This window comes from Panicum virgatum, chromosome 1N (genome assembly GCF_016808335.1).
Source record: "Panicum virgatum strain AP13 chromosome 1N, P.virgatum_v5, whole genome shotgun sequence".
Classification (NCBI taxonomy): domain Eukaryota; kingdom Viridiplantae; phylum Streptophyta; class Magnoliopsida; order Poales; family Poaceae; genus Panicum; species Panicum virgatum.
Genome location: NC_053145.1, coordinates 19,046,265 through 19,057,201, shown reverse-complemented (window position 1 = coordinate 19,057,201; position 10,937 = coordinate 19,046,265).

The following is a 10,937-nucleotide window of genomic DNA, read 5'->3' as shown; positions in this document are numbered from 1 at the left end:
CCCTATAAATATAAAGGGTCACGGCCGATTGAGGGTATCCAATTGATCAAATATAAAAAACTTTTATCTTTTATTTTTTTCTTGCCCTAGCTTTTCTAATCTACTACTTGTTGTTCCTCCTTCATCTCTACATCGATTGAGGTCATTCTAGGTGGCCTGCCGAACCTAGAACAACCCTGCATGCACCTGCCCCGACGGGTCTTCCCGGGCTAGCGTTCGAAGGTTTCGTCACCGATCTCACCGGCGGCGACCGGTCTGACCGGTCTATGCGGCGGCGCTGCAACACTCAACTCTGCTCGCTGCACATTCAAGTGCGTCCGCGTGTTAGCCATAAATTGTGTTAACTTACTTTTTGGTGACTCCGCTGGGGATAGAATCAATCGGCTACCATGGCCGTTAAATTCCTAAACCTAGTGATGTTGATGCCGCCAACATCAAGAGGGCGACTGTTCAGAAGGTTCTTGATGACATCCAAAAGAAGATCAGAGAGGAGAAGGAGAAGGAGATCCAGAAGCTGGAGGAAGAAGCCGTGAAGCAGTACATCTCGCAGTTCTCCATCAACCGTCAAGGGTAGGTCACAACGGATGCCGCCTTCGATGTTCACAATTTGAGGTACAATTCGATGAGAACGAACATCATGTTCTTAATTCAGAAATAGCTAATGCTATAGATGATGTTGTTTCTTCTCATGTGAATAATAAGTTGGAATTTATTGGTCAAAATATTCACAGTATATTTGATGATCGATTTAGCCTGATAGAATTCCATCTTGGTATGAACCCTATCGGTAGTGATAATAATGCATCTACATCTAATACCGATAAGGCAATGAATGATTCGGCTAATTACAAAAGTCCAAATAATAATGCTATAGTAATTAATTTGGCTAACTAGCATAACCGAGTTAATTATAATCCAGCACCTCATGCAAATGTGCCGTATGGGGCAACAAGTTTGTTGCAACATTCTACACCGCCGAACTTTGCTCAACATCATGGTACACCTAATGTAAATCGGCCTATGGCCGATGATTTTGGATCTGGCAGCATTAAAGATGAAGTGATTAAAATCTTTAGACAAACTTTTGGTATAGATCCAAAAGGAAGATGCCGGTCATATAAGAGACCATACTCTGAAGAATATGAGCATGTTGCATATCCACAGGGTTCTAAAATTCTTGAATTTGTTAAATTCACTGGTAATGATACTAAAACTACATTGGAGCATATCGGCCAATTTGTTATACAATGTGGTGAAGTTAGTACTAGTGATATTTACAAATTGATATTGTTTCCTTTATCTTTATCGGGTGCTGCATTTACTTGGTTTGTTTCATTGCCACCCAATTCTGTTGGCACATGGGCCGATTTAGAGCAGAAATTCCATGATTATTTCTTTAATGGTGAATCTAAGTTGTCACATCTTACATTGGTTAAGCAAAAGATACATGAAGGTTTTGCTGAATAAATTAGAAGATTTAGAGATATTAGAAACCGATGTTATAGTTTGACAATTTCTGATAGAGATTTGGCTGATCTAGCTTTTGCTGATTTACTTGATTTTCATAAAGAAAAGCTAGTTGGACAAGAATTTCTTGATGTTAGTCAAGTTCTACAAAAGGCTCTGGCTAATGAAAGTCAAGCTAAAGAAGCTAGCAAAAGTCCAATGAAAAGCCTAATTGTCTTGTTTATGTTCTTGGTTGTGAACCAAATTGTTCGGACGATGAAGGCAAGGATGTTTATGCTGCTGAATTTGCTTGGCCTTCTAATGATAAACTTTGCACCTGCTGTTCTCTCAAGCCGATTCAGAAAAATCAGCAAGATAATATTAAGTTTACTTTTGATGTATCCAAATGTGATCGCATATTTGATGAGTTAAATAAGTTGGGATACATCAAATTGTCTCATGCTATTCTGCCGCTTGAGGAATTAAAGCGGCATGCTTATTGCAAATGGCACAATTCATTTTTCTCATGCAACCAATGATTGCAATGTATTTAGAAGGCAAATTCAATCAGCCGTTAATGAAGGACGATTGGTTGTGCCACAAATGTAAGTTGATAGTAATCCTTTTCCTATGCATACCGTTGAATTATAGAATCCTATGGTTTTAATTCTGCCAAATCAAATCAAATCAACAAAAAGGGAAAATTGTGATCATCGGTGAGCCAAGATCTGAACAAAAAGCCACAAAGAAGAAATCCCTCAAAGCTTCATCAAAAAGTTTAACACTCAGGGGGCAAGAACAAAAGAAGGGCGCCAGGTCTGTACAGACCGGTCTGACCGGTCCCTCTGGAGGTTCGGTACTCCAGGGGCACGAGCAGCAGAAAAAGGACGGGTCTGCACAGACCGGTCTGACGATCAGGAGACCAGTCTGACAAGTCATTCTGGGAAATCTAGAAAAAATTTCAGAAACACAAAAAAGAAAAGGCCGAGTTTCAAGAAACTCTTGGCCAAATATGAGGAAAGAGGAACTACTCGGAAGCAGAAGGAGCGACCAGATCAGGCTAAGGATGCAAAATCATCGTCGAAGTCTCATGAGCAATCAGCTTCTCCTTTGCAACAAGGTAATAATGATTTTACACCATATCTATTTGGTGAGCCGGTTGTTCCATGGTTATTGTCGAATCCTTACTATTACACATCTTTGGATTATAGTAAAATGTATATGCATCCATACTTTATTCAATATTCTTCTACATATCCAAATTATGGTGCCACTCAAAGACCGATTGTTGCTAGCGATAATCTGGTCAAAAGAAAACCTAACTGCAGCCAAGATGGCGAGAAGGATATGAAACAAGATAAATAGTATTTACAACCGAGGTGGTGTCCCTCAGGCTTGTCTCACACCCAAAAGAGGAGGTTGCAATGAATACGCAAGAAGGAGTCCATGGAACAACAAGAAGAGGTTGTACCAGCAAGGTCAGCGACCATGAAGCAGGTATGAAGGCCTAAGCAAGTTGTTTCGTCATCAGTTTGAAGAAGAAGCAAGATACGGCCGATAGAATTTATCACCCTTAGAACAAAATATGGCCGATGCATGTTTATCATCATCCTTAGGCAATTTTGGTCCAAAGGCTTGTTTTTTGGTATGCTAGCATCACCAAAAAACAGGGGGCATATGTTGACGACCAAAATTGGCATAGGTTAGACTAGACCGGTCTGACCGGTGCTCGTAAGCGGTCTGACCGGTCGGCCCTATTTCGGATCCGGCAAAGTGCCGACCGGTCTGACCGGTCCACCCGAAATCCGAGTACAACTAGGAATTTTGTAGATTTAGATCTGTAAAAGGTTTTTTTGCGAGATAAATCCACCCCATCTTATAAATATAAAGGGTCACGGCCGATTGAGAGTATCCAATTGATCAAACACAAAAAACTTTTATCTTTTATTTTTCTCTTGCCCTAGCTTTTCCCATCTACTACTTGTTGTTCCTCCTTCGTCTCTATGTCGATTGTGGACATTCTAGGTGGCCTGCCAACCCTAGAACAACCCTGCGTGTGCCTACCCCGAGGGTCTTTCTGGGCTCGTGTTCGAAGGTTTCATCACCGATCTCGCCGGCGGCGACCGGTTTGACCGCTCCTTGAGTCCGGTCTGACCGGCCTGTGCCGCGGCGCTGCTACATGCGCCTCTGCTCACTGCACATTCGAGTGCGTCCGTGTGTTGGTCGTAAATTGCATCAACAGAGGTATGGTTTGGAAAATAATTTTTCCTCTTGGGATAAAAAGTAATAAGTTTGGCAAATGGTCGCCAAGTTAGGAGGGTCCGTACAATATTATCAAGGTTATCTTCATGAATTCATTCATGGTGGAGACATTAAGAACCTCTGCTAAGAGCTATTAATGGAAGATACTTGAAGAATACTACCCCAGCGTGTGGCAAGATGCATGAAGACGGAGATGGCCGATAAGTATTATCGCCCTTAACATTGTTTTTAGGCCAATGTATTCTGTGTAAATTAGGCTTGGCTTTGGTACTTTGTTTTTGGTTTGCAAAGCTCACCAAAAAGTAGGGGGGCATATGTTGACAGCCAAAAGTAGCAGGTGTCGTGACCGACCAGTCTGACCGGTCAGGCCGACCGGTCATACCAGTCGGGTCATTTGTAATCAGAGTACGTTTTGACTTATTTTAGAAATCCTCATGTAAACTGACTTGGAAGGGGTAAGTCTTCCACGGCCTATATATATGAAGGATAAGGCCAATTAAGGGTAATCCCAATCGATTCAATATAGTTTAAATCTACTTTTTGTCTCTCAAATCCTAGCCCTTCTCCAAACCCTAATTGTTGTTCTTCCTGTGTCTCGACGGCGTTTGAAGGCGTTCTAAGTGGCTTGACCAATCTTAGAATAACCCTAGTTCTTCGAGCTCCGATGGGGTCCGTCCCGAGATCGAGGTGGTAGGTCTACGCAAGGTTCTGTACAACCGGCCGCACCGGTTTGCCCTCCTGTATGACCGGTCAGAGTAGGATCTTGTTGCTGCTGATCGTTTTGACAATCGTCCACGTGTTCTAGCGCATCTGAGTGTGTTTCGCTGAATTTCATGTCAACAGTATGCCACATATCGGAAGCTTGGGAAGACTCCTGGAGTGTCAGACCTGGGGGCAGCAGGACTGCTTATAGGCATAGAATGTTCTATAGTAAGGGATAGCTCATGGATGTACCTTCCCTCTCTTATAACTATCTGAATAGGCGTAGAACTAGCTGCAGTGCAAAGGAAACTACCTGATTGTGTTGTAGTAGGATTCCAACTATACTCGGCTAGGACTTTCTATGTAACCCTCACTACTACATTTCTGGATTTTGCGAGGCACTTGAAAAAGACCTCTGAGGCGTACACAAAGAGAAAACGCCTCTATTAATGCCCAGCATTAACAGAGGCATTCGTTTCCTATTAACTGAGGCGTTCTTATGTCCGCCTCAGTTAATCGATTAACAGAGGCATTCATTTCCTATAAACAGAGGCATTCTTGTGTATGCCTCAGTTAATCGATTAACTAAGGCGTTTACGCTATAAAGCCCACCTCAAAAAAATAGGCCCAGCCCGTTGGCCCAGACAGCCCGATTGCAAGCACACAAATATATAGATAGGGTTAGGGTTTGGATTCATTTCTCTCCCCCCTCTCTCTCCCCCTCTCCCTCTCCAGCACACTTAGCAGCCGGCGTGTGACGCTCCTCCCCTCCCTCTCTACCTCCCCCCGCAGACTCTCCCTCTACTCTCTCTCCCTCCTCGCATCTCTCTCCCGCGTGCAGCGCAGATCCACGGGTTGACGGCGGCGGGCGCTCCCTCCCTGGCGGTGGCCGGCGCGCCACTTCCTTGACCGGCAGCACACGGGCTCTGTGGTGGCCGGCGCGCGGGCCGGGGGTGATGGCGGGCTCGGCCGAGCAGGCAGTGGCGGCGGCCCTGGCCGAGCGGCGTAGAAGAAGCCGGGGAGCTCGAAGACGAAGGCGCGTGTGTCCACCCGCACCACGAGCGCATCGCACGCGAGCATCCACTGGTGGTCGGCGACGGTGCAAGCTGCCATGGACACCGGGTGGCCCTCGACGCGGAGCATATGCAGGGCCCCACCAGAAGAGCTGCGCGGCCTCGAAGCGGTCGACGCAGAGCACGAAGAGGCTGACCGCCGCCGCCGCGCCGCCGTCGACGGACAACAGTTCAGATGGCCCGTCGACGTCAGGAGGCCGGGGGCGGCGGCGCGGCGGGTGGCGAGCGGCCGACGGCCGGCGACCATGGCGCTCAGATGGGAACGCGGGGCCCGTGATGGGCTCGGCGGGCCTGTCGCCTTTTTTTATTTTTTTTATTTGATTAATAGAGGCATGTACAAGAACGCCTCCGAAAATGGTCCATTTACAGTGACAATAGGTCTGAGGTGTTTCTGAAAAACGCCTCCGAAAATCGAAAATGCACGCCTCCAAAAAAAAATTGTAGTAGTGCCTGTCCCCTCGGATATATAAGGGCGAGCAGGGACCCCCTCGAAACATCAACACCTAAGGCAATACAAACAACTACACAGGACGTAGGGTATTACGCAACTCGCGGCCCAAACCTGTCTAAATCTTTGTGTTCCTTGCACCATCGAGTTCCAGAGTGTCGATCCCTACCTACAAACCTCACTGCCAAGGGTATCCCTGAGCAGGCTTGGCGGTAAACACCGACAGCTGGAGTGCAAGGTAGGGGATTCGGCGAGTTCATTGGCGAATTCGATGGCCGAATCAAGCGACGCCAACAACGTGCCTGAGGGCACAACCCTTGTTTTCGGTTCCTGGGCTTGCACGGCTGACGGATCGGGCGGCTTCTCCAGCCACCTTGTCACGCCCAACTCGCCTAAACCTAAAACCACTTTCCAATCTGCCAACATCTGCGAGTTTGCAGAACTCGATGGAAAGCAAGCTCCACCCGAGCTTAGTTCGGATATTCTAGAAAACGTGTCGACTCCAACTCAAATTCTCGAGTTAGTCGAGTCCGATACAAACTCTAACCCCGAAAATCTCCAATTTTCTAAAACCCTCGGAAAATACCTGACTTATCTCAAGTCAATCAAATGCCCCAAGATCGACAACTCAGAACTACTCGATGGAGTAGATTGAGTTTCATGATCAATAGAGGGGTGCTTTAAACTTGCAGAATCCACTCTTGGCTCATCAAAAACATAGCAGAACCCAGAGGCATTGAACACACCACAGGAACGGTCGGGTGATATACTCTCAGGGGTCGATCGAGTAGATTCTACGCTCGTCGACTGCATTGAGATGGCTGGAGGCACTCTGCAAAACAAGAAGCAGAAATTGGGAGGAGGAATCTGCAGGAGATCTGGAATGACAAACCCCCGGCTTGGTCGAATGGGACCGTCTTTCTCAAGGAAACCTCAGAATCCTTCACCAAAACCTACTCATACTCGGATTCCTGAACCAGCCGATTCCTCGTTCGACCAGGATTTCGACCAATTCATGAACAGCCTCGACAACTTTGAACCATTCAATGACCTCAAAGACTAGTCAGATAACATCGACTTGTTTATGGACGCCATGACCAATCCACCCCAGAATGCTAACGCCCTCTGGGAACTCGCCAAGCCCAAAAAGGGAAAATCCAAAGCCCCAGAACAATCTAGCAAGTCGATTTTTGACAAACCCTGGATTAAGGAGCCTGAAGGACTGACTCCCACTCAATCATGGCTATATTGGATGAACGAGAACGCCCTCCATGTAGAGATGAGCATCCCGCTTCTTGCTCACCAAAAGCACACATATTCTAAAATCGGTGGCTTAACCGATTCTGACTCCGAGTACTCTTCTGATCCGGAGGATGAACTGGATGACCTAATCCAGTACAGCAAGGAAGTCAAATCCAACTCGACTAAGAATTCCAAGTCCGATCAGGGCTCCCTCCCAAACTTGGTCATATATGCAACGCCGCATGGACGAACAGTGCGCTTGAAGGAAACACAAGATCCTAACACCTTCAGCTCTCATCCAACAGATCTTCCCTTCCAGCAGAGCACTTCGTTAGACCCGTCTTCAAGCAAACAAGACCAAGAGCCAGAGGATGACTCCACAGAGCGTCTCAATCTCAACTACTACAATTCTGATGACTTCGACGAGTATCTTTCCGACAACATGGAAACTACTCCCACAACGGTCACAGAAGCCCAAGCTGCTACCAAGCAAGATATGCCTGCACCTCCTCCAGCAGTAACAGTCACTGTCCAACTGAAAGAGCAGCATGCAACAGAAGATCTCTACGAGCGTCGCCGCCTGCTTAACCAGAAAAGGGCATTTAGGCACCAGTGCCTCGCCAACTGCCAGTAGGAACAGCAAGGCGATAACTACGACTACTCCAAAAGCGACCTACGCAACGTGATCAACATTGGTCGCGACGCACGCAACGTCATCATCTCAAGGAGAAAGAAGCGCGAGGAAATAGAGGCATGCAGCCCTTCTTCCAACTACCGCATTCCGGCACATGCTTCCGCATCCTTCAAGAAGCGCAAGCCGGCAAGTACCCTTCCTCAGGGTAAGCCTCACACCCAACATCATGGAGAAACATCTCTCGACGGAGATAGGATCAACAAAAATCTCCAACACAAGTGCTTCGTGCACCCAAAGTGCTCCCATACGATCTTCGAGTGCAACTCACTCCGCAAAGCCCTTGGGGCACCACTGGTAAAGCAAACTTTACCCAAAATCTAGTCCACTGCTGTATCGATTAGTTTACCACCGAATACTTCTTCAGTTATGTAAACCATTGCTCACGTTGCGAGAAAGGGGTAGGTCTTAAGAGTCAGATTCTGTCATTTTACAATCAATGTAATCTCGGCAAATCTTTAATAAAAGTTGATTCCCTCATACATCAACTACTTTGCTCATCTGACCTATGCCCCATCACTAAATACCACTCTGAAAGCTATGCTCAGCACTAGAGCAGCAATCGAGTAGTTTTTTATGGTTTACCTCGAGTACTCTTTCGACATTTTTCGTCTTGGGTAATCTGACGGGGTTCATCCTAACAGATATGTCTTAAGAGTTACTCCAATCCTTGGGTAGGACACCTTACTCGCTGGCTCGAGTAAGTCTCGGATATCCTTTCGACATTTTCATCTTAGATAACCCGACAGGGTTCATCCTAACAGACCGGTCTTAAGGATTACTCCAGTCCTTGGTTAGGACACCCTACTCGCTGGCTCGAGTAGGTTTTGAATACTCTTTCAATATTTTCGTATTGGGTAACCTGACGGGGATCATCCTAACAGACCTGTCTTAAGAGTTACTCCAATCCTTGGGTAGGACACCTTACTCGCTGGCTCAAGTAAGTTTTTGGATATCCTTTCGACATTTTCATCTTGGATAACCCGACAGGGTTCATCCTAACAGATCTATCTTAAGGATTACTCCAGTCCTTGGTTAGGACACCCTACTCACTGGCTCGAGTAGATTTTGGATACTCTTTCTACATTTTCGTCTTGAGTAACCCAACGGGGTTCATCCTAATAGACCTGTCCTAAGAGTTACTCCAGTCCTTGATTAGGACACCCTACTCGCTGGCTCGAGTAGGTTTTGGATATACTTTCGACATTTTTGTCTTGGGTAACCTGACGAGGTTCACCCTAACAGACTTATCCTTAGAATTACTCCAGTCCTTGGTTAGGACACCCTACTCGCTGGCTCGAGTAGGTTATGGATATTTTTAAGATGATTTTGTCTTGGGTAACTCGACGGGGTTCATCCTAACAGATCTATCTTAGAAATTACTCCAGTCCTTGGGTAGGAAACCTTACTCGCCTTGCTCGAGTAAGTTTGGGATACTTCTAAAATATTTTTGTCTTGGATAACTCGACGGAGTTCATCCTAACAGGTCTATTTTAGAAACCAATCCAGTCCTGGTATAGGACATGCTACTCACTGGATCGAGTAGTTTGGGGATATTTTCATAAAAAGTTTTTCCCACTTGGGTGATCAGATAAGGTCTATCCTAACCGGTCAACTTTGAGATTTATCCCAAGGAGCATAAAACAAGTTCTTTGTACCCTAAATAGGTCAACACGAGTCTCCCGCTTGCTTGGACCACTGAGAGAGCTACACTACTTATTGCCTCCAGTACTTGACGGGTTTTACTTGCTTGCTCGAGACACCAAAAGTGTTCTGTTTCCATTGGTACCCTGAGTAGTTGGCGAGAGTCTCCCGTTCACATGTGTACAAAAGAACATCATTCAGGCTCCTAACTCTCCAAGTACTCGATAAGAGTTCTCCCCTGTTTGATTGGATAATGAAGTCCATAAGAGCACCGCTCTAACAATGCATTTATTTTCAAAAAGAAATCTGGATTAAGCTACGACTTAGTGCTTTTCCCACTTGATTAATCCTGTGGGATTCAATCCTAACCGGTCAGCACTAGAGTTCTGATAAAAACCATACAACTCGATCTTACTCGAGAATACTCCGCCTCTTGAGACACTTATTGATACAATTCTTGGTATCTATTATCAAGTTTGAGTAGGCGCGATGCCGCCAGAACTCATGCCTTTCGAGTACCATTACTTGATGCGTCAAAAGGATCGCGTAATTCTCCCATAAAACAAGTACTCGACATTACACAAATATTAAACATTTGTACAAAGTACTTCTGTGACCCACACACCAAACAATTTTTTCGAGCAGTTCAAGGAGACCCGGACTTGTTCAAAGTCTCCACTATCTTGTCTGCAATGGCGGAAGTTTCTTGCAGATACTGATTGAACTGATCATCAGTGCAATCAGTCTTCGCGCATTGCCCAAGTGCATCAAGTGGAGTACGTGGCCCGTAGGACCTCATCAACCCGAGTACATGTCCCACGTACTGTTGGGTGGTAGTGGAGACGTACCTTTCAAAGCTTTCAGGTACCATACGAAGCCTCCCCGCCAATATGAGTTGTTCGTCTTCAGTCCCTCTGGGATATCCACAAGGCCTACCACGTCTTGAGCAGCATCCTTCACATCTCTCAGCTCTACGAGCTCCTGCTGTATCAAGTCCCAGGACTCTGATAGGTCTTTGAGTTGCTTAAGAGCTGTCACCGCCTCCCGATCAGAGTCTTCTTTGATCTTCTTGAGCTTCTCGATTTCATCTGCATTTCGGTACATAAGAATCTTTAGATCCAGTACCCAGCTTTCCTCAATCTTTAATGATTTTGAGCAAGCTGTGTACTCGATTTAAAGAAGAACTTATAAACACCTAGCTGAATAATCTAGTCGATTGCATCATATATGCTAAAGACTAACCTTTCTTGGCGTTGGAGAGTTTCTTGATCTTTTCATGAAGGGCAGCCTTCTCGGACGAGAGCGTTCTCAACGCTCTCTCAGAGCATCTAGCTCTGAATTGTCCGGGGGCTGGCTACTCCCCTGCTCTAGTACCTTCTGCCAAAAATTACAAACAAGAAGATCAGTACACACTACTCGATCTAAGAAA